Genomic DNA, 23,328 nt, shown 5'->3' with positions numbered 1-23,328 from the left:
GGGAAGTTGCCGAGGTGATGGGTTTTGACTGAGCTCGAGAAGCAGAAAAAGGAGGAAAGAATCAAAATAAAGTTCTGTGATTGGGCATAGGGCAGGAGAGACTCGATGACAAAGCAGATGTCAGGTTCCACAGGGATTAATGCTGGGACCACAACTGTTTACAATATATATTAATGACTCAGAGGAAGGAAGCAAATGTAACTGTCGACAAATTTACAGGTGAAACAAAAACAGTCAAAAAGGATGCTTGTAAAAGGGATTGAACAGCTTTCAGAGCAATATTGATTGGTTATGTAAGTACACAAAAAGTTGGCAAATAGAATACAATGTGGGAAGATGTTCATTTTGGAAGGGAATATGAAAGAACAGAGCAATATTTACACGGGGGGAAAAATATTGCAGAAAGCTGCAACACAAACGGGCTTGAGGTTATGTACGGAACCAAGAAGGGTGGGTAAGGTGGCACTACTGCCTCACAGCGCCAGGGACCCGGGTTCGATTCCACCCTCGGGTGACTGTGTGGAGTTTGCACATTCTCCCCGTGTCTGTGTGGGATTCTTCCCACAATCCAAAGATGTGCAGATTAGGTTAATTAACTGTGCTAAATTGTCCCATAGTGTTCAGGGATGTGTAGGTTAGGTGCATTAGTCAGGGGTAAATGTAGAGTTGTGGGAGAATGAGTCTAGGTGGGTTACTCTTTGGAGGGTTGGTGTGGGCTTGGTGGGCCAAATGGCCTGTTTCCACACGCTAGGAGTCTAAGAAAGAAAGCTAGCACACAGAGGCAGCAGATAATTGGGGAGGGTAATGGAATATTAGCCCTTAGTTCAAGAAGGTTGCAGTATAGAGTAGGGAAGGCTTACTGCAACTGGACAAGGGGCTGGGGAGACCATATCAGCAGCACTGTGAGCAGTTTTGGTCCTCTATTTAGGGAAAGCTATCATTTCATTGGAGGCAGGTCAGAGAAGGTTCACTAGGATGATCCCCAGTATGAAGGGATTGTTCTATGAGCAAAGGCTAAATAGGTTGAGATGCTACTGACTGGAGTTAAGAATGAGAGGTGATCTCATTGAAAAATATCGGATTCTTAAGGGGCTTGACAGGGTCAATGCTGAGAGGCTCATGGGAGAGTCTAGGACCAGAGGGCACAATCTCAGAATAAAGGGGGCACCGATTTCAGACTGAGATGAGGAGGAATTTCTTCTCTCAGAGGTTTGAGAGTTTTGGAACTCCTTGTCACAGAGAGCTGTGGGGGCAGAGCCCTTGTGTATAGTTAAGGCTGAGACAGATAGATTCTGTCAGGTCAATTGAGGAATCAAGGGTTACAGGGAAAGGGTAGGAAAATGGATAAGATTTTCCTATCGGGTCAGCCATGACACTATGGAGGCTCCAGGGGCTGCTGGGCCTACTTCTGCTCCCATTTCTCACGGCCTTATGGTCGCATGGAAGAGAAGAGGCGGTGATGGGATGAGAAAAGAAAATAAAGCTAAGTCTAGAGGAGACGCAAATGGGAAAAGCAGGCTCATCACCTACAGCGATTGGCCATGAAACTGGGAACAAAGCATTTTCATCACCATCTTTCATCTCCCCTCCAGTTTCAGTCATGGCTCAAGGGTTCAAGCATCATTCTGGAGACTTGTATAGGTAACGCAGGTACATACTCCCCGTACAGCACTGAGGGGTGCTGTGGTGTCAGTGATGCCTTCTTCCACTTGAGACATGAAACAGAGGCCTGAGTTACCCTCTCAGGTGGATCCCATGACATTAAAGAAGAGCAAAGGAGAAACCTGACTAAAACATTGACATTAACCAGCAGTTCATGGAGAACAGGTATAAGGTCAACAACACTGGTGAAATGGGAGTGACAGCAGGAACTGAGTGAGGGTTGGGGGCTGGGGGGTGGGAGTGATGTCTATTGAAGCAAAGGGAACTGAAATGAAAAATGGGAGACACAAGTGGACAGGGGCAAGGATTGTAAGATACAGAATTCTCCACAATCACTTGATGAAGGAGCGTCGCTCCGAAAGCTACTGCTTCCAAATAAACCTGTTGGACTATAACCTGGTAGAACATAGATAGAACATAGAACAATACAGCACAGAACAGGCCCTTCGGCCCACGATGTTGTGCCGAACTTCTATCCTAGATTAAGCACCCATCCATGTACCTATCCAAATGCCACTTAAAGGTCACCAATGATTCTGACTCTACCACTCCCACGGGCAGCGCATTCCATGCCCCCACCACTCTCTGGGTAAAGGACCCACCCCTGACATCTCCCCTATACCTTCCACCCTTCACCTTAAATTTATGTCCCCTTATAACACTCTGTTGTACCCGGGGAAAAAGTTTCTGACTGTCTACTCTATCTATTCCCCTGATCATCTTATAAACCTCTATCAAGTCACCCCTCATCCTTCGCCGTTCCAACGAGAAAAGGCCGAGAACTCTCAACCTATCCTCGTACGACCTATTCTCCATTCCAGGCAACATCCTGGTAAATCTTCTCTGCACCCTCTCCAAAGCTTCCACATCTTTCCTAAAGTGAGGCGACCAGAACTGCACACAGTACTCCAAATGTGGCCTAACCAAAGTCCTGTACAGCTGCAACATCACTTCACAACTCTTGAATTCAATCCCTCTGCTAATGAACGATAATACACCATAGGCCTTCTTACAAACTCTATCCACCTGAGTGGCAACTTTCAAAGATCTATGTACATAGACCCCAAGATCCCTCTGTTCCTCCACCGGACTAAGAACCCTACCATTAACCCTGTATTCCGCATTCTTATTTGTTCTTCCAAAATGGACAACCTCACACTTGGCAGGGTTGAACTCCATCTGCCACTCCTCAGCCCAGCTCTGCATCATATCTAAGTCCCTTTGCAAATGACAAATGCCCTCTTCACTGTCCACAACTCCACCTATCTTCGTATCATCTGCAAATTTACTGACCCACCCTTCGACTCCCTCATCCAAGTCATTAATACAAATTACAAACAGCAGAGGACCCAGAACTGATCCCTGCAGAACTCCACTTGTAACTGGGCTCCAGGCTGAATATTTACCATCTACCACCACTCTCTGACTTCGACCGGTTAGCCAGTTTTCTATCCAATTGGCCAAATTTCCCTCTATCCCATGCCTCCTGACTTTTTGCATAAGCCTACCATGGGGAACCTTATCAAATGCCTTACTAAAATCCAAGTACACTACATCCACTGCTCTACCCTCATCCACATGCTTGGTCACCTCCTCGAAGAATTCAATAAGACTTGTAAGGCAAGACCTACCCTTCACAAATCCGTGCTGGCTGTCCCTAATCAAGCAGTGTCTTTCCAGATACTCATAGTACCCTTTCCATTACTTTGCCTACCACAGAAGTAAGACTAACTGGCCTGTAATTCCCGGGGTTATCCCTATTCCCTTTTTTGAACAGGGGCACAACATTCGCTACTCTCCAGTCCCCTGGTACCACCCCGTTGAGAGTGAAGACGAGAAGATCATTGCCAACGGTACTACAATTTCCTCTCTTGCTTCCCACATAATCCTAGGATATATCCCGTCAGGCCCGGGGGACTTGTCTATCCTCAAGTTGTTCAAAATGTCCAACACATCTTCCTTCCTAACAAGTATCTCTTCTAGCTTACCAGTCCGTTTCGCACTCTCCTCTTCAACAATATGGTCCCTCTCGTTCGTAAATACTGAAGAGAAGTACTTGTTCAAGACCTCTCCTATCTCTTCCGACTCAATACACAATCTCCCACTACTGTCCTTGAACGGACCTACCCTCATTCTCGTCATTCTCAGGTTTCTCAAATACGCATAAAATGCCTTGGGGTTATCCTTGATCCTATCCGCCAAGGATTTTTCATGCCCTCTCTTAGCTCTCCTAATCCCTTTCTTCAGGTCCCTTCTGGCTATCCTGTATCCCTCCACTGCTCTGTCTGAACCCTGTTTCCTCAACCTTATGTAAGCCTCCTTCTTCTTCTTTACTAGACATTCAACCTCCCTCGTCAACCAAGGCTCCCTCACACGACCATTTCTTTCCTGCCTGATTGGTACATACATATCAAGGACACGTCGTATCTGCTCCTTGAACAAGTTCCACATTTCCACCACATCCTTCCCTGACAGCTTATGCTCCCAACGTATGCTCCTCAAATCCTGTCTTACAGCATCGTAATTTCCCTTCCCCCAGTTGTAAAATCTACCTTGTTGTGCGCACCTATCTCTCTCCATAACCAAGGTGAAAGTCACAGAATTGTGGTCACCATCACCAAAATGTTCACCCACTAACAAGCCCACCACTTGTCCCGGTTCATTACCGAGTACCAAATCCAATATGGCCTCCCCTCTGGTTGGACAATCTACATACTGCGTTAGAAAAGCTTCCTGGACACACTGCACAAACACCGCCCCGTCCAATGTACTTGATCTAAAGAGCTTCCAAGCAATATTTGGGAAGTTGAAGTCGCCCATGACTACTACCCTGTGGCTCCTGCACCTTTCCAAAATCTGTTTCCCAATCTGTTTCTCCACATCTCTGCTGCTATTGGGGGGCCTATAATAAACACCCAACAAGGTGACTGCTCCTTTCCTATTTCTGACTTCAGCCCATACTACCTCCACAGGCAGATCCCCCTCAAACTTCCTTTCTGCAGCCGTTATACCATTTCTAATTAGCAATGCCACCCCCCCTCCTTATTTACCACCCTCCCTAATCTTACTGAAACATCTGTAACCAGGAACCTCCAACAGCCATTGTTGTGTAATTTTTAACTTTGTCCACCCCAGTCCAAAACTGGCGTCTCGAAATCATCATAAAGTAAATCCAGCCGGAATATCTGGGTGAATGGACAGGAAAATCTTTCATTACTAAACCTTACCCCAAGATCTTTTCCCTCCTAATTATTTTCCATGAACATTTTGTCCTGCCTCAGTCCTTACCGAAGTATGCCTTGGAGAGAAATGACGTAGGTTGGTGCAGGTCATTATTCCCAGCACCACTGAGTATCATCTAGGTGGGGGGATTGGGGAGGTTGGGGGCAGTGGTACACAATTGGGACCAGGTTTGTGTACCGCCAGTCCTCACACAGATACACATCTGAACAATGTCATAGGGCAGCACTTAGTAACAGAGACAGGGCTAGGATTTTCACTCCCCTTCAACAGCCACACCACAGTCCCTGACCTTTGACAGGACACATTGTTCTTGAAGGGAATGCAGCGTCGCATCACCAGAATGTTGGAAGACTCTAAGAGTTAGATCATCAGGTGGGATTATGGAAACAAGGTTTACCGTCTCTGGAACAAAGAACCTTAAGAAGTGATTTACTCAAGATTTGTACAGTTTTGAGATGAAGCCCAAGAATAGTGAAGAAGGCGTTTGGCATGTTTACCTTTATTGGTCAGCGTATTGAGTACAGGAGTTGGGAGATCATGTTGCGGCTGTACAGGACATTGATTAGGCACTTTTGGAATACTGCGTTCAATTCTGGTCTCCTTCCTATCGGAAAGATGTTGTGAAACTTGAAAGGGTTCAGAAAAGGTTTACAAGGATGTTTCCAGGGTTGGAGAATTTGAGCTACAGGGAGAGGCTGAACAGGCTGGGGCTGTTTTCCCTGGAGCGTCGGAGGCTGAGGGGTGACCTTATAAAGGTTTATAAAATCATGAGAAGCATGGTTAGGGTAGATAGACAAGGTCTTTTCCCTTTAGGATGAGGGGAGAAAGATATAAAAGGGACCTAAGGGGCAACGTTTTCACACAGAGGGTGGTACAGGTATGGAATGAGCTGCCAGAGGAAGTGGTGGAGACTGGTACAATTACAGTATTTAAAAGGCATCTGGATGGGTATATGAAGAGGAAGGGTTTGGACGGATATGGGCCAAATACTGGCAAATGGGATTAGGTTAATTTAGGATATCTGGTCAGTATGGACGTGTTGACTGAAAGGTTTGTTTCCATGTTGTACATCTCTGTGATTCTATGACTTCAATCGAGTTACCAGCTAACACCACTAGTTGGAGGGGTATCCAGTATGTAAGAACAGAACTTTAAAATTAAAACCTGATCATTCAGGGGAGAAATTAGGAAAGACATTTTCCTCACAAAGGGTGGTAGAGGCATGGGACTCCCTCTGACAAAAAGCAGTAGACGCCAGGACTCAACCAGTTTGAACCTGAGATGGATTAAGTTTTGCTGGACAAAGGTATTAGGGACATAAGGAGAAATGGCGGGTGGATGGAGTTAGGATAGAGATCAGCCTCGAGGTGACTGAATGGCAGAAGAGGCTTGAGGGGCTGAATGGTCCACTCCTGTGTTCTCCATACTTTTACCCACACAGCCATGTGAACTAATTATCCAGTGTAGACAAGTTTAAATCCATCAAAGTTTCTGCGGAATGCAAATTCAATAAATTGAAATAAAATGCAATATAAAGTTAACTTCAGCAACAATGACCATGACTTTTGAATTGCCATAAAATATCCATCTGGTTTATTACTGTTCTTTAGGAGAGGAAATTATCTTTACCTGGACTGGTCTACCCTGGTCCCACTCAATGTGGTTGGCGCTCAGTTCAGGGGCAACTAAGAGTGGGAAATAATTCTCAGCCTTCGCGTGAAAGCAAGAGACCACTGTCCACATCGAGAGTATGATTCAAAACGAGTATGAACTAAATGCATTGCCAAGTAAAGGAGAAGCAATTTGACAGTCAAACTGAAACCTCTCGATAAACCATCAGAGATGCTATCATCTCTGTCCTGAACCTACTGCAGTGTTCCAACGAAACACAACACAAGTTTAAGGAGCAACAGGTCATCTTCTGTTTAGTCTATTTGCAGCCTTGAGGTATCAACTGAATTTCATTATTTCAGAAAGTGAGCACATGACCCCTGCCCTCGATTTATCTTACAATCTCCCCCACCTCACAATCTTGACTTGTTTGTTTTGTAGAGAGGACCCATTTTCTCCCTTGCACCCCTTAATTAATACCCATTTCACATCTCTATCTCTTTTTCACCACAATTTGCAATCCTTTCGTCTTTTACACTGGGCCTCCACATCATCTGTTCCCCTCATTCCTCCTCCATCTCTGTCAAAAAAAATTTTAAAAAACTTTCCAGCCTCTTTCAGTTCCAAACAAGGATCACTGGATTCAAGTTCTTACCTTGTTTCTCACTGCACAAATACAGCCCTGCCTGCTGCATTTTTTCAGCATTCTCTGTGTTTGCTTCAAATTTCCAGCATCTGCAAGTATCTTGCTTCTACTAAACCTGTCATTTATAGGAACAAAGTTAAAAAACACACAACACCAGGTTGTAGTCCAACAGGCTTATTTCATAAACTAACTGATTAAGGAACAGCGCTCTGAAAGCTAGTGCTTCCAAATAAACCTGTTGGACTATAGCCTGGTGTTGTGTGTTTTTTAACTTTGTTCCTATAAATGACAGGTTTAGTAGAAGCAACTTTGACCATCCCAGCCCAACACCGACATCTCCACATCATTTATAGGAACTGCAGCTAAACATCAAACACTCCCTACAATGCTCCTCTTTTCTACCATACAGAGACAGAGATTCTTCAGAACCCAGTCTGACATACCTCATAACTAAAGACAAATAATCCAGTAGACCCAGCTTCAAGTGGTGCAATTTGAATTCAATAAAAATCTGAATTTAAATCTGGTTTAATTACAACCATGGTTGGTGTAAAAACTAATCTGGTTCACTAACCTTCTTTAGGGAAGGAAATCTGCCAAAATAAAAGCAAATTACTGCGGATGCTGGAATCTGAAACCAAAAGAGAAAATGCTGGAAAATCTCAGCAGGTCTGGCAGCATCTGTAAGGAGAGAAAAGAGCTGACATTTCGAGTCTAACTGACCCTTTGTTAAAGCTTTGACAAAGGGTCAGTTAGACTCGAAACGTCAGCTCTCTTCTCTCCTTACAGATGCTGCCAGACCTGCTGAGATTTTCCAGCATTTTCTCTTTTGGTTAAGGAAATCTGCCATCCTTACCTGGTCTGGCTTTCGCATGACTCCAGAAATACAGCATTCACTTTTAACTTTTATTCTGCCCGCTGAAATGGCCGAAAGAGCCAATCAGTACAAGGGTCAGTTAAAGATTTGCAATAAAATGATGGCCCAGTCAATGTTGCCAACATCCAAAGATACAATTTTTAAAAAACAGACACGGTTGAACAACACACTTTCCAAGTAGTCAAACTTTATTACATACCTTGGGAAATCTTGCCACATCAAAGCCACAATAGAAATGCAACTTACTGTTATCAGAATAATTGTTGCAGCCTTTGAATTCATTATTCATCGCTTTTTTAAAAATTCAATCACGGGACATGTGAATGGCTGGCTGAGCCCAGTATTTATCGCCCGTCCCTAGTTGCCCTCTTGAGAAGATGGGGGGTGAGCTGCCTTCTTGAACCGCTGCAGTCCATGTGCTGTAGGTAGACCCACAATGCCCTGAGGGGGGAGTTTCAGGATTTTGACCCAGAGACACTGAAGGATGGTGAATGGCTTTGAGGGGAACTTGCAGGGGGTGTTGTTCCCATGTATCTGCTGTCCTTGTCCTTCTCGATGGAAGTGGTCATGGATTTGTAAGTTGCTGTCTCAGAAGCCTTGCAGAATTTATCTCAAGTAAGACAAGCAGAATTACCTCTAATGCAAAGCAGCCAGGGTTGCCTGTCATGGGGATTCATCACTGTTATACTGAACTCTTATTCAAGAAACATGACATTGAATTTACAGCTCAGAAACAAGTCTTCAATCTCAATTATAGCTCGATATTCAAAAGCCTTCACTTAACTATTGATCCACAGACAAGGAGCAGAATTTGTGTAGACAGTTAACATTTCCTTGGCTGCATGAAGACAAGCCAGAATGTGGTCTTTATTTAAAAACTGACTCGACCTCCAATGGGTTATTACTCAGTCAGTAACTGTGCCTCACAGACACGGAAGGAACCTGGCTTAATCCCTGGTGTGCTTCACATTTGGTACAATAAAATGATGGCCCAGTCAGAGATGTCAACATCTAAAAAAAAGATATGATTGAACAATATACTTTCCAATTAGTCATAATTTATTACATATCTTGGGAAATTTTACCACATCAAAACCATAATAGAAATGCAAGTTGCTGTTATCAAAATGATTGTTCAAATCTGCAGCCTCTGAATTGGTTATTTGCTTTTTTTAAAAATTAAATCATGGGACGTGTGAATCGTGCACTGGCCAACATTTATTGCTCATTCCTAGATGACCCTTGAGAAGGTGGCACAATTGTACAATTGGTTATAGTACCTTGTATTGAGTAGGGCAGAACTCACTGTTCCCACTACTACACACTATACCAACACCACCTCCTGCACGTTCTGCTTAAATCTCAGATGTGATCAAGACTGGGTTCAACTTGTGTTCCTTACTCATCACTGCATTGTCAACTACACACAAAGTCTTATGAGGAGATAAACATGCAGGGAGCAACCCCTTGTGTCGAGTACTAGGGATGAACAAGAGCTGGTAGATTTATCACCAGAAAGGAATCAATGCCATTAAAAATGACACCATTTAAGGGAAGGCAGTGGCATAGTGACCATGTCACTGAACTGGTAATCAAGAACTCCAAGTTAATGCTCTGGGGTTATGGGTTATGGGTTCAACTCCCACTATGGCAAATGGTAATTCAATTTTCAAAAAATCTGGATTTAAAAGCCAGCCTAATGTAACCACTATCAATTGTCATTAAAAATAAACCATTTGGCTCACAAAAGAAATCTGCTGCTCTTTTCCAGTCTGGCTGACATATGACCCCGACCTGGTTGACTCTTAACTGCACTTTGAAATGCCACTCCAATCATGAGGCAATTAGGGATGGGCAATAAATACTGGTCCAGCCAGTGATGCCCATGCCCCATTAATGAATATAAAAAAAATGAGGCAGTTAAAACAATTGACTAAAAGGGAAAGCAGGGGATAGCAAGGAGATAAAGTACATTTTAGTAAAATCCTTAGTCAACAGCAAGAGTGTTCTGGAAAATTGTGGTACTGTGACCATTTCTCATTCAACAAGGAGTTAGAGATCAGACAATCCTTGACAAAACTCAGTCTGTCCTAGGAAACATTGGTGCACCAATTTGTCAATTTTTCCAGTTTCGTCCAGAACTAGAGGGCATAGGTTTAGGGTGAGAGGGGAAAGATATAAAAGAGACCTAAGGGGCAACTTTTTCACACAGAGGGTGGCACTTGTATGGAATGAGCTGCCAGAAGATGTAGTAGAGACTGGTACAATTGCAACATTTAAGAGGCATTTGGATGGGTATATGAATAGGAAGGGTTTGGAGGGATATGGGCCGGGTGCTGGCAGGTGGGACTAGATTGGGTTGGGATATCTGGTCGGCATGGACGGGTTGGACCAAAGGGTCTGTTTCCATATTGTACATCTCTATGACTCTATGAGACTACTCACCACTTACACTGTACATAGCCTTAAGATAAAGACAATTCAAATATAACTGTTGCCAATCCATTCTGGTAAAATAGCATCCCTAGGAGCCAACAAACTGTACAAGAAAGAAAATGTGCACACCATGTTTCAAAGGGAAGATCAACTGCCAAAAAACTATGAGATGCACCACAGATTAATTTTAAATTCCACTCACGATAAAACCAGCCTGAACTGTTAATCAATTCAGCCATTTAAGTTTAAAACCTGAAGAGATAGAATTCCAGAAGACCTACAGAGTAAAATTAAGCCATTCAGCCCATCAGGTCCACACCAACCTTCCAAAGAGATTTCCACCAAGACCTACCCCATCCCTGAAACTCTGCATTTCCCCTGGCTAACCTACCTATCCCTGGACAATATGGGTAATGTTGGCATGACCAAACTACCCTAAACTACACCACCTTTGAAGTACAGGAAAAAACCCACGGAGACATGAGGAGAACATGCAACCTCCACACAGACAGTTGCCTGAGGGTGGAATTGAATCCATGGCACAGGCACTATGAGGCAGCAGTGCTAACCACTGAGCCACCATGCCACCCAAGATGCTTGCTTGACTGTCAGCAGTTGAAGGCTCACCGATGAATCAGAAAAACCATAGTCAAGTCAGTAATCCAGTCCATTTTCCTGCCTCTCCCAATGTCTATGTGAGTTGAAAATAGAGTCAGTGGCCTGCCTAAACAGAAATGCTTTTCAAGCAGCTTTTCGAATCAGTTCAAGCCTAAACACCCAACTCCCAATCCATCAATCAGAGCTTTGCTACGTAGCTCAAACTGCTTTACAATAACATTGAAAACTGCATTTCAACTGGCATGAGATAGTGGAAGGAAGTGAAAGCAGATTATCAGATGCCAACAAGGCAACCACATCCCAATATTAAGTCACTTGATAGAGGTGGATGTTATCATAACCTTAACCTTGGGGTTGGTAAAATGAGAGTGCCCAGGAGTTCAGTTGATTGCACACAAAAACCACAAAGTATCAAAAGTTCCACACCAAGGGCCAAGACTGAAAGTTCATTTTTAACAAAATACCAACTTCAGATAGTTTCGAAACTTGTTTAGAATCTAAAACTGAGTGGAACTTAATCTTTAAAAAAATAGATGGGTGACACAGTGGGAGTAGTTTCAGAAGAAAACCATTGAGTGAAAGTGTAGCAGGAGTAGATCAATGATAACCTTTGAAAGGGAATTGGATAAATAACTGATAACGAATGCATTTACAGTCCCATGGGAAACAGGAGAGGGTGTGATACTAAGTCAAGATTAGAGTTGTGCTGGAAAAGCACAGCAGGTCAGGCAGCATCTGGGGAGCAGGAAAATAAACGTTTCGGGCAAAAGCCCTTCATCAGGAATGAGGAAGGGAGTCTCCGGGGTGGAGGGTGGAGAGGTAAATGGGGGGGGGGGGGGGGATGCTGAGGAGAAGGTAGCTTAGAGTGTAATAGGTGTATGGAGATGGGGGTGGAGGTAATAGGTCGGAGAGGAGGGTGGAGCGGATAGAAGATAGGCAGGTAGGACAGGTCATGAGGATGGTGCTGAGCTGGAAGGCTGGAACTGGGGTAAGGTGGGGGAAGGGAAATGAGGAAACTGGGGAAGTCCACATTGATGCCCTGGGAATGAAGTGTTCCAAGGTGGAAGATGAGGCGTTCTTCCCCCAGGTGTCGGGTGGTGAGGGGGCAGCGGTGGAGGAGGCCCAGGACCTGCATGTCCTCGGCAGATTGGGAGGGGGAGTTGAAATGTTGGACCACAGGGCAATGGGGTTGATTGGTGCAGGTGTCCCAGAGATGTTCCCTAAAGCGCTCTGCTAGGAGGCGTCCAGTCTCCCCAGTGTAGGGGAGACCGCATCGGGAGCAACGGATACAATAAATGCAGGTGAAACTTTGATGGATGTGGAAGGCCCCTTTGGGACCTTGGATAGAGGTGAGGGGGGAGGTGTGGGCGCAGGTTTTACACTTCCTGTGGTGGCAGGGGAAGGTGCCAGGATGGGAGAGTGGGTTGTTGGGGGGTGTGGACCTGACCAGGTAGTCATGGAGGGAACGGTCTTTGCGGAAAGCAGATAGGGGTGGGGAGGGAAATATATCCCCGGTGGTGGGGTCCGTTTAGAGGTGGCAGAAATGTCGGTGGATGATGAGATTTCTGCGAAGGTTGGTAGGATGGAAGGTGAGCACCAGAGGGGGTTCTGTCCTTGCTACAGTTGGAGGGGTGGAGGTGTGGGGCGTGGATGAGATGCATTAGAGGGTATCTTCAACTACATGGGAGGGGAAATTGCAGTCTTTAAAGAAGGAGGCCATCTGGTGTGTTCTGTGGTGGAACTGGTCCTCCTCGGAGCAGACGTGACAGAGGTGGAGGAATTGGGAATACGGGATGGCATTTTTGCAGGAGGTAGGGTGGGAGTCAGTGGGTTTATAAAAAAAAGTCAGTCACCGTTGATGGAGATGGAGAGGTCTAGGAAGGGGAGGGAGGTGACAGAGATGGTCCAGGTGAATTTAAGGTCGGGGTGGAATGTGTTGGTGAAGTTGATGAATTGCTCAACCTCCTCGCGGGAGCATGAGGTAGCGCCAATGCAGTCATCAGTGTAGCGGAAGAAGAGGTGGGGAGTGGTGCCGGTGTAACTACGGAAGATGGACTGTTCTACGCAGCCAACAAAGAGACAGGCATAGCTGGGGCCCATACGGATGCCCATGGCTACCACTTTCATCTGGTGGAAGTGGGAAGATTCGAAGGAGAAATTATTGAGGGTGAGGACCAGTTCAGCCAAACGAATGAGAGTGTCAGAGGAAGGATACTGGTGGGGACATCAGGAGAGGAAAAAACGAAAGGCTTGGAGGCCCTGGTCAAAGACAAGTATAATTTGCCAAATCACATCAGAGTCATACAGCCCACCATGCCTGTGCCAGCTCTTTGAGCTATCGATTACCCTCACAACCCCTGCTCTTTTCCCTGTAACATCATAACAGGGTCAACTTGTTGAAGAGTACCCAGATCGGACACTCATTCCCTCCATTCTTCCCCTGATTTTCCATGGTGACTTTGAGGGAAATGGCCATTTGCTTGTCTCTGTTAGGATGTTCTGTGGTCACTCCAGCTGTGTGCAGCGGTGTTGCTGCAGGCTGTTCAGTTGTGAATGCCAGGGAGAAGGTCTTCATGAAATAAGTGGTCTGCAGCCCCCAACGCCCCTGAAAAAGCTGTGAATGTTGGGAGTCAACTGGAACTTTCAAGACAGTGATAGATTTATCTCGATTAAGGCATCAAAGGATTCAGAGCAAAAGTAGGTAAATGATGTTGACATGCAGATCAGCCCAAGATCTGCTGACCGACAGAGGAGACTTCTGTTCCTATCACTGCATACTTCAAACCAAACATTGCTTCCACCCCTGCAGGTGCCACCAAATGCACTGCTTCTGCCCTCATGACGGCGACCATTTACATCACTTCCTCCGGTGATGTCACCAATGATCACATGATTGCCCCCACTTCAGGGACTCTGTCCACTCCCATTCCCAACTCGAGCTCTACACCAAGCCCCAGTCCCAAGGTCTGCTAGGTTTTCACCCGCAGAACTCCCCCTCACTAATCAGTCCTCAGTAAAGGTCTCACCTTCATCGCACTACACTCCTGGATCAACAAATTCCACATGCGTTGCAACACCAAACTTTTCTTCTGCCACCTCCGCCCCCTTGCTTACTTTATCAATCATGACTCCCACCCATCCTCCAAGGACCCCTTCTCCTGCCTCCTAAATACTCCATCCACTGGGACACCAAAAGCTGCTCTGTTACGCGCCCTCGACCTCTTCATCTCCAACGGTTGCTGTGACATTGATTGCCTTAACCTGTCCACTCCCTCACCCACTCAAACCTCTCACCCTCACAATGCACAGACCTTCACTCCCTCCACTCCAACCTCAACTTCACCAGTAAACCAGCCGGCAAGGAGGGCACTCTGGTCGTGTGGCACACTAACATGTACACTACTGAAGCTAGGCACCAACTTACGGACACCCCCTCTTACTGCCCCCTTGACCACGACTTCACCTCCCAATACCAAACCATCATCTCCCAGACCATCGACAACCTCATCACCTCAGTCGATCTTCCATCTGCAGCCTCCAGCCCCATAGTCCCAGAACCCCACGCCTCCCAGTTCGACCTCTTACCCAAAATTCACAAACCTGACTGCCCCGGTTGATCCATCGTCTCCGCCTGCTCCTGCCCCATCGAACATATCTCTTCATATCTCAACACCGTCCTGTTCCCCCTTGGTCCAGGATCTCCCCACATTCGGGACACCACCCACTCATTCTACCTTGTCCGTAACTTTCGGTTCTCCAGCTCCCAGTGTATATTCAGTCCCTATACACATCTATCCACCATGACGAAGGCCTCCATTTCTTCCTCTCACGCCGACCCAACCAGTACCCCTCCACTGACACACTCATTCAACTGGTGGAACTGGTCCTCACCCTTTACAGCTTCTCCTTCCAATCCTCCCACTTCCTCCGCACCAAAGGGGTAGCCATGGATACCCACCCAGTCCCCAGCTATGCTTGTCTCTTCATCGGCTATGTAGAACAGTCCATCTTCTGGAATTACACTGGCACCATTCCCTACCTTTCTTCTGCTACATTGATGACTGTATCAGTGCCACCTCATGCACGAGGAGGTTGAACAGTTTATCAATGTCACTACCACTTTCTACCCTCACCTTAAGTTTACCTGGACCATATCAAACACCTTCCTCCCCTTCCTGGACCTCTCCATCTCTACATCCGGCGACTGACTCAACGCAGACATCTACTTCAATCCCACTGACTCCCACAGCTACCTGGTCTACACCTCCTCCCACTCCCCCTCCTGTAAAAATGCAATCCCTTATTCCCAATTTCTTCACCTCCATATCTGCTCCCAAGAGGAGCAATTCCACTCCAGGACATCCCAGATGGCCTACTATTTCAAGGACCACAATTTCCCCTCCCACGTGATCAACAATGCCCTCAGCACATCTCCTCCACTTCCCGCATCTCCACCCTTGAACCCCACCCCTCCAACCGCAACAAGGATAGACACTAGTTTGGCAAGGGGGTGGGAACCAGAGCTACATATCTGAGAGGGGGGGTAGTTGTGGATGCGGCAGTGACAGGATGCAGTGAATCTATCGGGAATGTTTTTCATCCGATGAAACAAAGGGATCGGCTAAAGTGTGTCTGCTTTAATGCAAAGAGTGTCAGAAATAAGAGTGTTAAACTTAGAGCATGGATCAATACTTGGGACTACGATGTTGTGGCCATAACGGAGACGTGAGTTTTACAGCGGCAGGAATGGTTGATAGAGGTTCCAGGATATAGAATGTTTAAAAAGAACAGGGAGGGTGGTAAAAGAGGAGAGGTGGTGTAGCATTGCTAATCAGAGAGTGCATCACAGCTACAGACACGAAGGAAGGTTTGTCTGCTGAGTCAGTATGGGTGGGAGTTAGTAACATCAAGGGAGCAGCCACCTCATTGGGGGGTTTCTACAGACCCTCTAATAGCAGTAGGGAGATTGAAGAACTCATAGGCTGGCAGATTTTGGAAAAATGCAGATGTAGCAGGGTTGTTGTTATGGGTGACTTCAACTTTCCCAATTTTTATTTAGATTAGATTCCCTACAGTGTGAAAACAGGCCCTTCGGCCCAACCAGTCCACACCGACCCTCTGAAGAATAACCCACTCAGACTCATTTCCCTCTGACTAATGCACCTAACACTATGGGCAATTTAGCATGGCCAATTTACCTGACCTACACATGTTTGGACTGTGGGAGGAAACCCACACAGACACAGGGAGAATATGCAAACTCTACAGTCACCTGAGTCTGGAGTCGAACCTGGGACCCTGGTGCTGTGAGGCTGCAGTGCTAACAACTGAGCCACTGGGACAGTACTGCTGTACCACACGTGAACCCTTACAAGTTGACTGGAAACTCCTTAACACAGATGGTTTGGATGGAGCCGTTTTTGTCAGCTGTGTTCAGGAGGGTTTCCTTACTCAGTATGTAGACAGACCGACGAGGGGAGAGGTCATTTTGGATTTGGTTCTTGGCAATGAGCCAGGACAGATGTCAGATCTCATGGCGGGAGAGCACTTTGGTGACAGTGACCACAATTGCCTCACATTTACCATAGCATTGGAGAGGGAAAGGAGCAGCAGCAGCGACCAAGGGAAGATAGTTAATTGGGGAAGAGGAAATTGTGATGCTATCAGCCAGGAGTTGGGAAGTACAGATTGGGAGCAACTGTTCCACAGAAAAGGCACAGCAGACATGTGGAGACTATTTAAGGAGCAGTTGTTGCGAGTGATACATGAGTATGTTCCTCTGAGACAGGTAAGAAGGGGTAAGATTAAGGACCCTTAGATGACGAGATCAGAGGAGCTTCTCATCCAAAGGAAGAATGCAGCTTATGTAAGGTGGATGAAGCAAGGGTCTAGCACAGCTTTAGAGGATTACAGGCTTGCTAGAAAGGAGCTCAGAAATGGACTGAGGAGAGCCAGGAGGGGGTACGAAAAAGGCTTGGCAAGAAGGATTAGGGAGAACCCAAAGGCGTTTTACTCATATGTGAGGAATAAGAGAATGATCAGGGAGAAGGTAGAGCTGGTCGGGGATAGCGGAGGGAACTTGTGCATGGAGTCTGAGCAGATAGGGGAAGCCCTAAATGAGTTTTTTACTTTGGTTTTCACTAAGGGACCTGGTTGTGAATGAGAACTTTGAGGAGCTGGGATACAGTCTTGACCAGATCAAAATTAATGAAGTTGATGTGCTGGAAATTTTGGCAAACATTAAGATTGATAAGTCCCCAGGGCCAGACCAGATTTACCCTAGGTTGCTCCAGGAAGCGAGAAAGGAGGTTGCTAAGCTGCTGGCGAAGATCTTTGCTTCCTCACTCTCCATGGCAGTCGTAGTGGAGGATTGGAGGGAGGGGACTGTCATTCCTATTTTCAAGGAGGGGAATAGGGAAATCCCTGGCAAATGCAGACCAGTCAGTCTTACATCTGTGGTCAGCAAGGTTTTGGAAAGAATTCTGAGGGATAGAATTTATGACTATTTGGAAAAGCATAGCGTGATTAAAGGCAGTCAGCTTGGCTTTGTGAGGGCAGGTCATGCCTCACAAATCTTATTGAGTTCTTTGAGGAGGTGTCAAGACAGGTTGACGAAGGTCGAGCAGTGGATGTGGTGTATATGGACTTAAGCAAGGCATTTGGTAAGGTTCCCCTTGGTAGGCTCATTCATTAAGTCAGGAGGAATGGGATACTGGGAGATTTGGCTGTCTGGATTCAGAATTGGCTGGCTGGCTGACAGAAGGCAGAGAGTGGTTGTAGATGGAAAGTATTCTGCCTGGAGGTCAGTGTTGAGTGGGGTCCTGCAGGGCTCTGTACTTGGGCCTCTGCTCTTTGTAGTTTTTATAAATGACTTGGATGAGGAGGTTGAAGGGTGGGTTAGTAAATTTGCAGATGACACAAAGGTTGGAGGTGACGTTGATAGTATCGAGGGCTACTGCTGGCTGCAGTATGATATAGACTGGATGTAGAGCTGGGCTGAGAAATGGCAGATGGAGTTCAACCTAGATAAATGTGAAGTGATGCATTTTGGAAGGTCAAACTTGAATGCTGAATATAGGATTAAGGACAGGATTCTTGGCAGTGTGGAGGAACAGAGGGATCTTGGTATTCAAGTGCATAGATCCCTCAAAGTTGCCACCCAAGTGGATAGGGTTGTTAAGAAAGCATATGGCGTTTTGGCTTTCATTAACAGGGGGATCGAGTTTAAGAGCTGTGAGGTTTTGCTGCAGCTCTACAAGACCCTAGAGAAACCATACTTGGAATACTGTGTCCAAAGATGCAGAGGCTTTGGAGAGGGTGCAAAGGTTTATCAGGATGCTGCCTGGACTGGAGGGTTTGTCTTATGAAGAAAGGTTGACTAACCTTGGACTTTTCTCTCTGGAGAGAAGAAGGAAGAGGGATGACCTGATCGAGGTATACAAGGTAATGAGAGGCATGGATAGAGTCAATAGCCAGAGACTTTTCCCCAGGGCAGGACTGACTGGCACGAGAAGTCGTAGTTTGAAGATATTAGGAGGAAGGTATAAAGGAGACGTCAGAGGTAGGTTCTTTACGCAGAGAGTTGTGAATGCATGGAATGCGTTGCCAGTGGTGGTGGTGTAAGTGGAATCATTGGGGACATTTAAGCAACTGCTGGACATGCTCATGAACAGCAGTGAATTTATGGGTGCATAGGTTAGGTTATTTTAGTTTAGGTTAGGAATAATCTTCAGCACAATGTCGTAGACCGAAGGGCCTGTTTTGTGCTGTACTTTTCTATGTTCTATTTAACTCCCTAGTCCTCAGTTTCCAACCCAATAATCTTCACATACAGCTCAATATCCTCTGGCATTTCTGTCACCTACAATCAGACCCCACCACAAGAGATATATTTCCTGTCCACCCCTATCTGTGTTCTGCAGAGACCATTCCGTCACGCTCCCCACCAATACACCCAGCACCTTCCATTGCCACCACTATAAGTGTAAAACCTGTGCCCACATCTCCGTCCAAGGCCCTGAAGATCCAGCAGAGATTTTCCTGCACATCCACTCACCTCATTTACTGTATCCGTTTCTCTCAATGTGGTCCCCTCGGGGGGACAAGCCACCAACTCGTGAAATGTTTCAGGGAAAATCTCCAGGACACACGCACCAAACAACCCTGTGGCTGAAACACTTCAACTCCCCTCCCACTCCGCCAAGGGCATGCAAGTACTGCCAAATCCAAGCCACCCAACCACTGGAAGAACATCACATTTCCAGCTTTGGGACCCTTTCACCACACGGCATCAACATAGTCTTCACTAGTTTCCAAATCTCCCCTCCAATGATCTCAACCCAAATCCAACCCTCTAACCTGGCACCATCTTCTTGATCTGCCCAACTTCCTTCCCACCTATCTGTTCCACCCTCCCCACCGACCAATCACAACTAACCCTACCTGCATCCACCTATCACCTACCCATCTACCCTCACCCTCCCCCTCCACATTCCTGACAAAGGGCTTATGCCCAAAACTCTGACTCTCCCGCTCCTAGGTTGCTGCCAGACTAGCTTTCCCAGCGCCACACTTTTCAACTCTGACTCTCCAGCATTCAGTCCTCACTTTCTCTGAACATTCAAGTTGTAGAGTATATTGAAGATGGAGGTCCATGGATTTGTTTTGACACTAAGAAATAATGTGGATAAGTAGAGTTGTACTGAATGGTAATGCAGGCTCAAGCAGCTGTGGGCTCTACTCCTGCACCTACTGTTCTCGTACAATTGCCCAGACACTGATCTCAAGCAGAACTCAAGCCTGGATCCTGTAATTAGCTTTTGCTTTCCTGGGAAATACTCAGGGGATGACAGCGCTCCTGTATGAATAGAACTCATTAAAATCTGTCTGAATGATGGGATTGCTTTGATGAATTCTGCTTTTTTGCAAATAGTTAAGAGTTTGAGGGTTCAGTTGCATGGCTCACACCAGACTGCCACAGCTGGCTTCATCGGTGTGGGGTTAGAGTTGGAAGTTAATTCTGCTCAGACGCACAATGTCACTGCTGCCTGTGGAACCCTCATGCTGCTCACTGCTCCACTACTCACCTACTCCATCTGGTGCTGAACTCTTCTGCTTCACTTCACTACAGCCCCCTAAAGTGCTTGCTACCTCCCGGCCATCTTGCTCCCTACCCCCTCACTGCCTCCCCTCCCCCCCGTCACTCACTCACCTCCTTGCTCCCTCACCTCTGGAGACAGAGAATAGGGAGGCAGCTCAGCAGTCAGAGGAGGAAGGTATTGAGGGTTCTGGAACTGAGCAGGCAAGTGTTTAGAGTGAAACAGTAAACAAAGTGCAATCCTTGTGACAAACACATTTACAGTCTTGAGTTACACTGCATGGACACATGCCTATCAGCCCAACTCATCAATGCATACTACCCTTCCGAAACTAAACTAATCTTATTTCCATTTGGCCCATACCCTCTAAGCCTCTCTTATCCAAATGTCTTTCAAATGTAGTAATTGCACCCAGTTCTACAATTCCCCTGGCAGCTCATTCCATATAGACATCTGACTGAAAAAGTTGTCCCTCAGGTCTCTTTTAAATCTTTCCCCTCTCCCCTTAAACCTATACTCTCTAGTTTTGGGCTCCCCTACCTTTGCTCTTCACCTTATCTATGGCCCTCATGATTTTATAAACCTTTATAAAGTCAGCCTCCTATGCTGCAGGGAAAAACGGTCCCAGCCTATCCAGCCTCTCTTTATAATTCAAATCTTCCAGTACTGTGACATCCTTCCTATAGGAGGGCAACCAGAATTGTACACAGTATTCACCTGGTTGGTGGCCTGATGCTACTGAACTCAATATCCGAGGTTTAGAAGAACTAATTGAGAAGTAGCAGAGTTAATGCAATACCTGATCTGGTAGGCTGAGTGTGGTAAAGGTTGTTCAGCTTCTCTCAATGTGACCATGACATACAAGAATGAAAAGGAAGCTGTTGTGGTTTCCCCATCTCAACATCAGTAGCATTATGAAATGATCCATATTTCAAGGCAGCTGGAATTATATGTATAGATGGCAGATCAGGCTATGAAGCAATTTGTAAGGTCAGCATACAAACTTAAGTCACAAGTTTCCACATGTTGTAAGTGGCAGCTTGAGGACCCACACTCTTGCTTTGAGATCATGTTTTATCTTCTGGAAACCCCTGCTTTTCTTGGAACCAATGGTTAAAATTCAGCAGATAGAACATAGAACAATATAGTGCAGAACAGGCCCTTCAGCCCTCGATTTTGCACCAACCTCTGAACTAATTTAAGTCCATCCCCCTGCACTATATCATCATCATCCATGTGCTTAGCCAAGGATTGTTTAAATCTCCCTAATGTGGCTGAGTTAACTACATTAGCAGATGGGCATTCCACGCCCTTTTCACTCTGAGTAATGAGCCTGCCTCTGATATCTGTCTTCAATCTATCACCCCTCAATTTGTAGTTATGCCCCCTCGTACACGCTGTCATCATCATCCTAGGAAAATGACTCTCACTGTCCACCCTATCTAATCCTCTGATCATTTTGTATGTCTCTATCAAATCCCCTCTTAGCCTTCTTCTCTCCAATGAAAACAGACCCAAGTCCCTCAGCCTTTCCTCATAAGACCTTCCCTCCAGACCAGGCAACATCCTGGTAAATCTCCTCTGCACCGTTTCCAATGCTTCCACATCCTTCCTGTAATGGGGCGACCAGAACTGTACACAATATTCCAAGTGTGGCCGCACTAGCGTTTTGTACAGTTACAGCATGATATTACGCCTCTGGAACTCAATCCCTCCACCAATGAAACCCAGCACTGTATACCTTCTTAACAACCGGGGTAGCAATGGATCTATGTACATAGACCCCAAGATCCCTCTGCACATCCACACTACCAAGAATCTTTCCATTGTCCCAGTACTCTGCCTTCCTGTTATTCTTCCCAAAGTGAATCACCTCACATTTATCTGCATTGAACTCCATTTGCCACCTCTCAGCCCAATTCTGCAGTTTATCCAAGCCCCCCTGCAACCTGTAACATTCTTCCACACTGTTCACTACTCCACCAACTTTAGTGTCATCTGCAAACATACCAACCCATCCACCTATGCCTGTGTCCAAGTCATTTATAAAAATGACAAACAGCAATGTTCCCAAAACAGATCCTTGTGGCACACCACTAGTAACCGGACTCCAGGCTGAATATTTTCCATCAACCACCACTCGCTGCCTTCTTTCAGAAAGCCAGCTTCTAATCCAAACTTAGTCACCGTAAATCCCATGCCTCTGCATTTTCTCCAACAGCCTACCATGTGGAGCCTTATCAAAGGCCTTACTGAAGTCCATGTATATCAGGTTAACTGCCCTACCCTCATCTACATGCTTAGTCACCTTCTCAAAAAACTCAATGAGGTTTGTGAGACACAACCTGCCCTTGACGAAACCATGTTGACGATCCAAAATCAAATTGTTGCTTGCTAGATGATTATAAATCCTATCTCTCATAATCCTTTCCAAAACTTTTCCTACAACAAACGTAAGGCTCACTAGTCTAAATATATCCATGAGATCTCAGCTAACCAACCAGTTATCATTTGCAGGCATCTACAGTAAGTGTTGCAGGCTCTTTGACCACCAATGTTTTCACAAGATCTTATCTGACCTCCACCACATACAAAGCACCAGATATACTGGTCCATTTTCCTATTTTACCCCACCCTGCCCTGCTGTGAAGCCAACCACAGCTGCACTGCCCCCAATGTCACACAATCCCAGATCAGAAGTAATTGAGCAATAACCTTAGAAGGGCCTGACTTTTTAATATATCACACACAGAGTGAGTTACTTCCAACAACAATGATTACACAAAATCTCTGTAAACTGACATAAATCATCACATCATCTTTCAGAAGTGGGCCAAGGAGCTACTGCACACCAAAGATTCTGACATTATTCAGAAACATTTGTCAATTTTCTGGCTTACAGTATCAAACACATCAGTTTGGTCACATTACTGAGATAGAGCACCACCCAGAGAGAAGGTGCTCCATCTTTTCATAGGGATGTTAGAAGCAAGGGGCCTATACTTAAGATTAGTTTAGGACTGAAGTCAGCAAGTATTTCACACAAAGTGTGCTGGAAATCTGGAATAACCAAACACTGCAATTGCTGGAGAAACTCTCTGAAGCAGGTGCTTTGTGGCCGAATCAGTAGCAGTGAA

This window comes from Chiloscyllium punctatum, chromosome 17, assembly GCF_047496795.1.
Source record: "Chiloscyllium punctatum isolate Juve2018m chromosome 17, sChiPun1.3, whole genome shotgun sequence".
In the NCBI taxonomy this organism is placed as follows: Eukaryota; Metazoa; Chordata; class Chondrichthyes; order Orectolobiformes; family Hemiscylliidae; genus Chiloscyllium; species Chiloscyllium punctatum.
Note: the sequence above shows the minus strand (reverse complement) of the source record.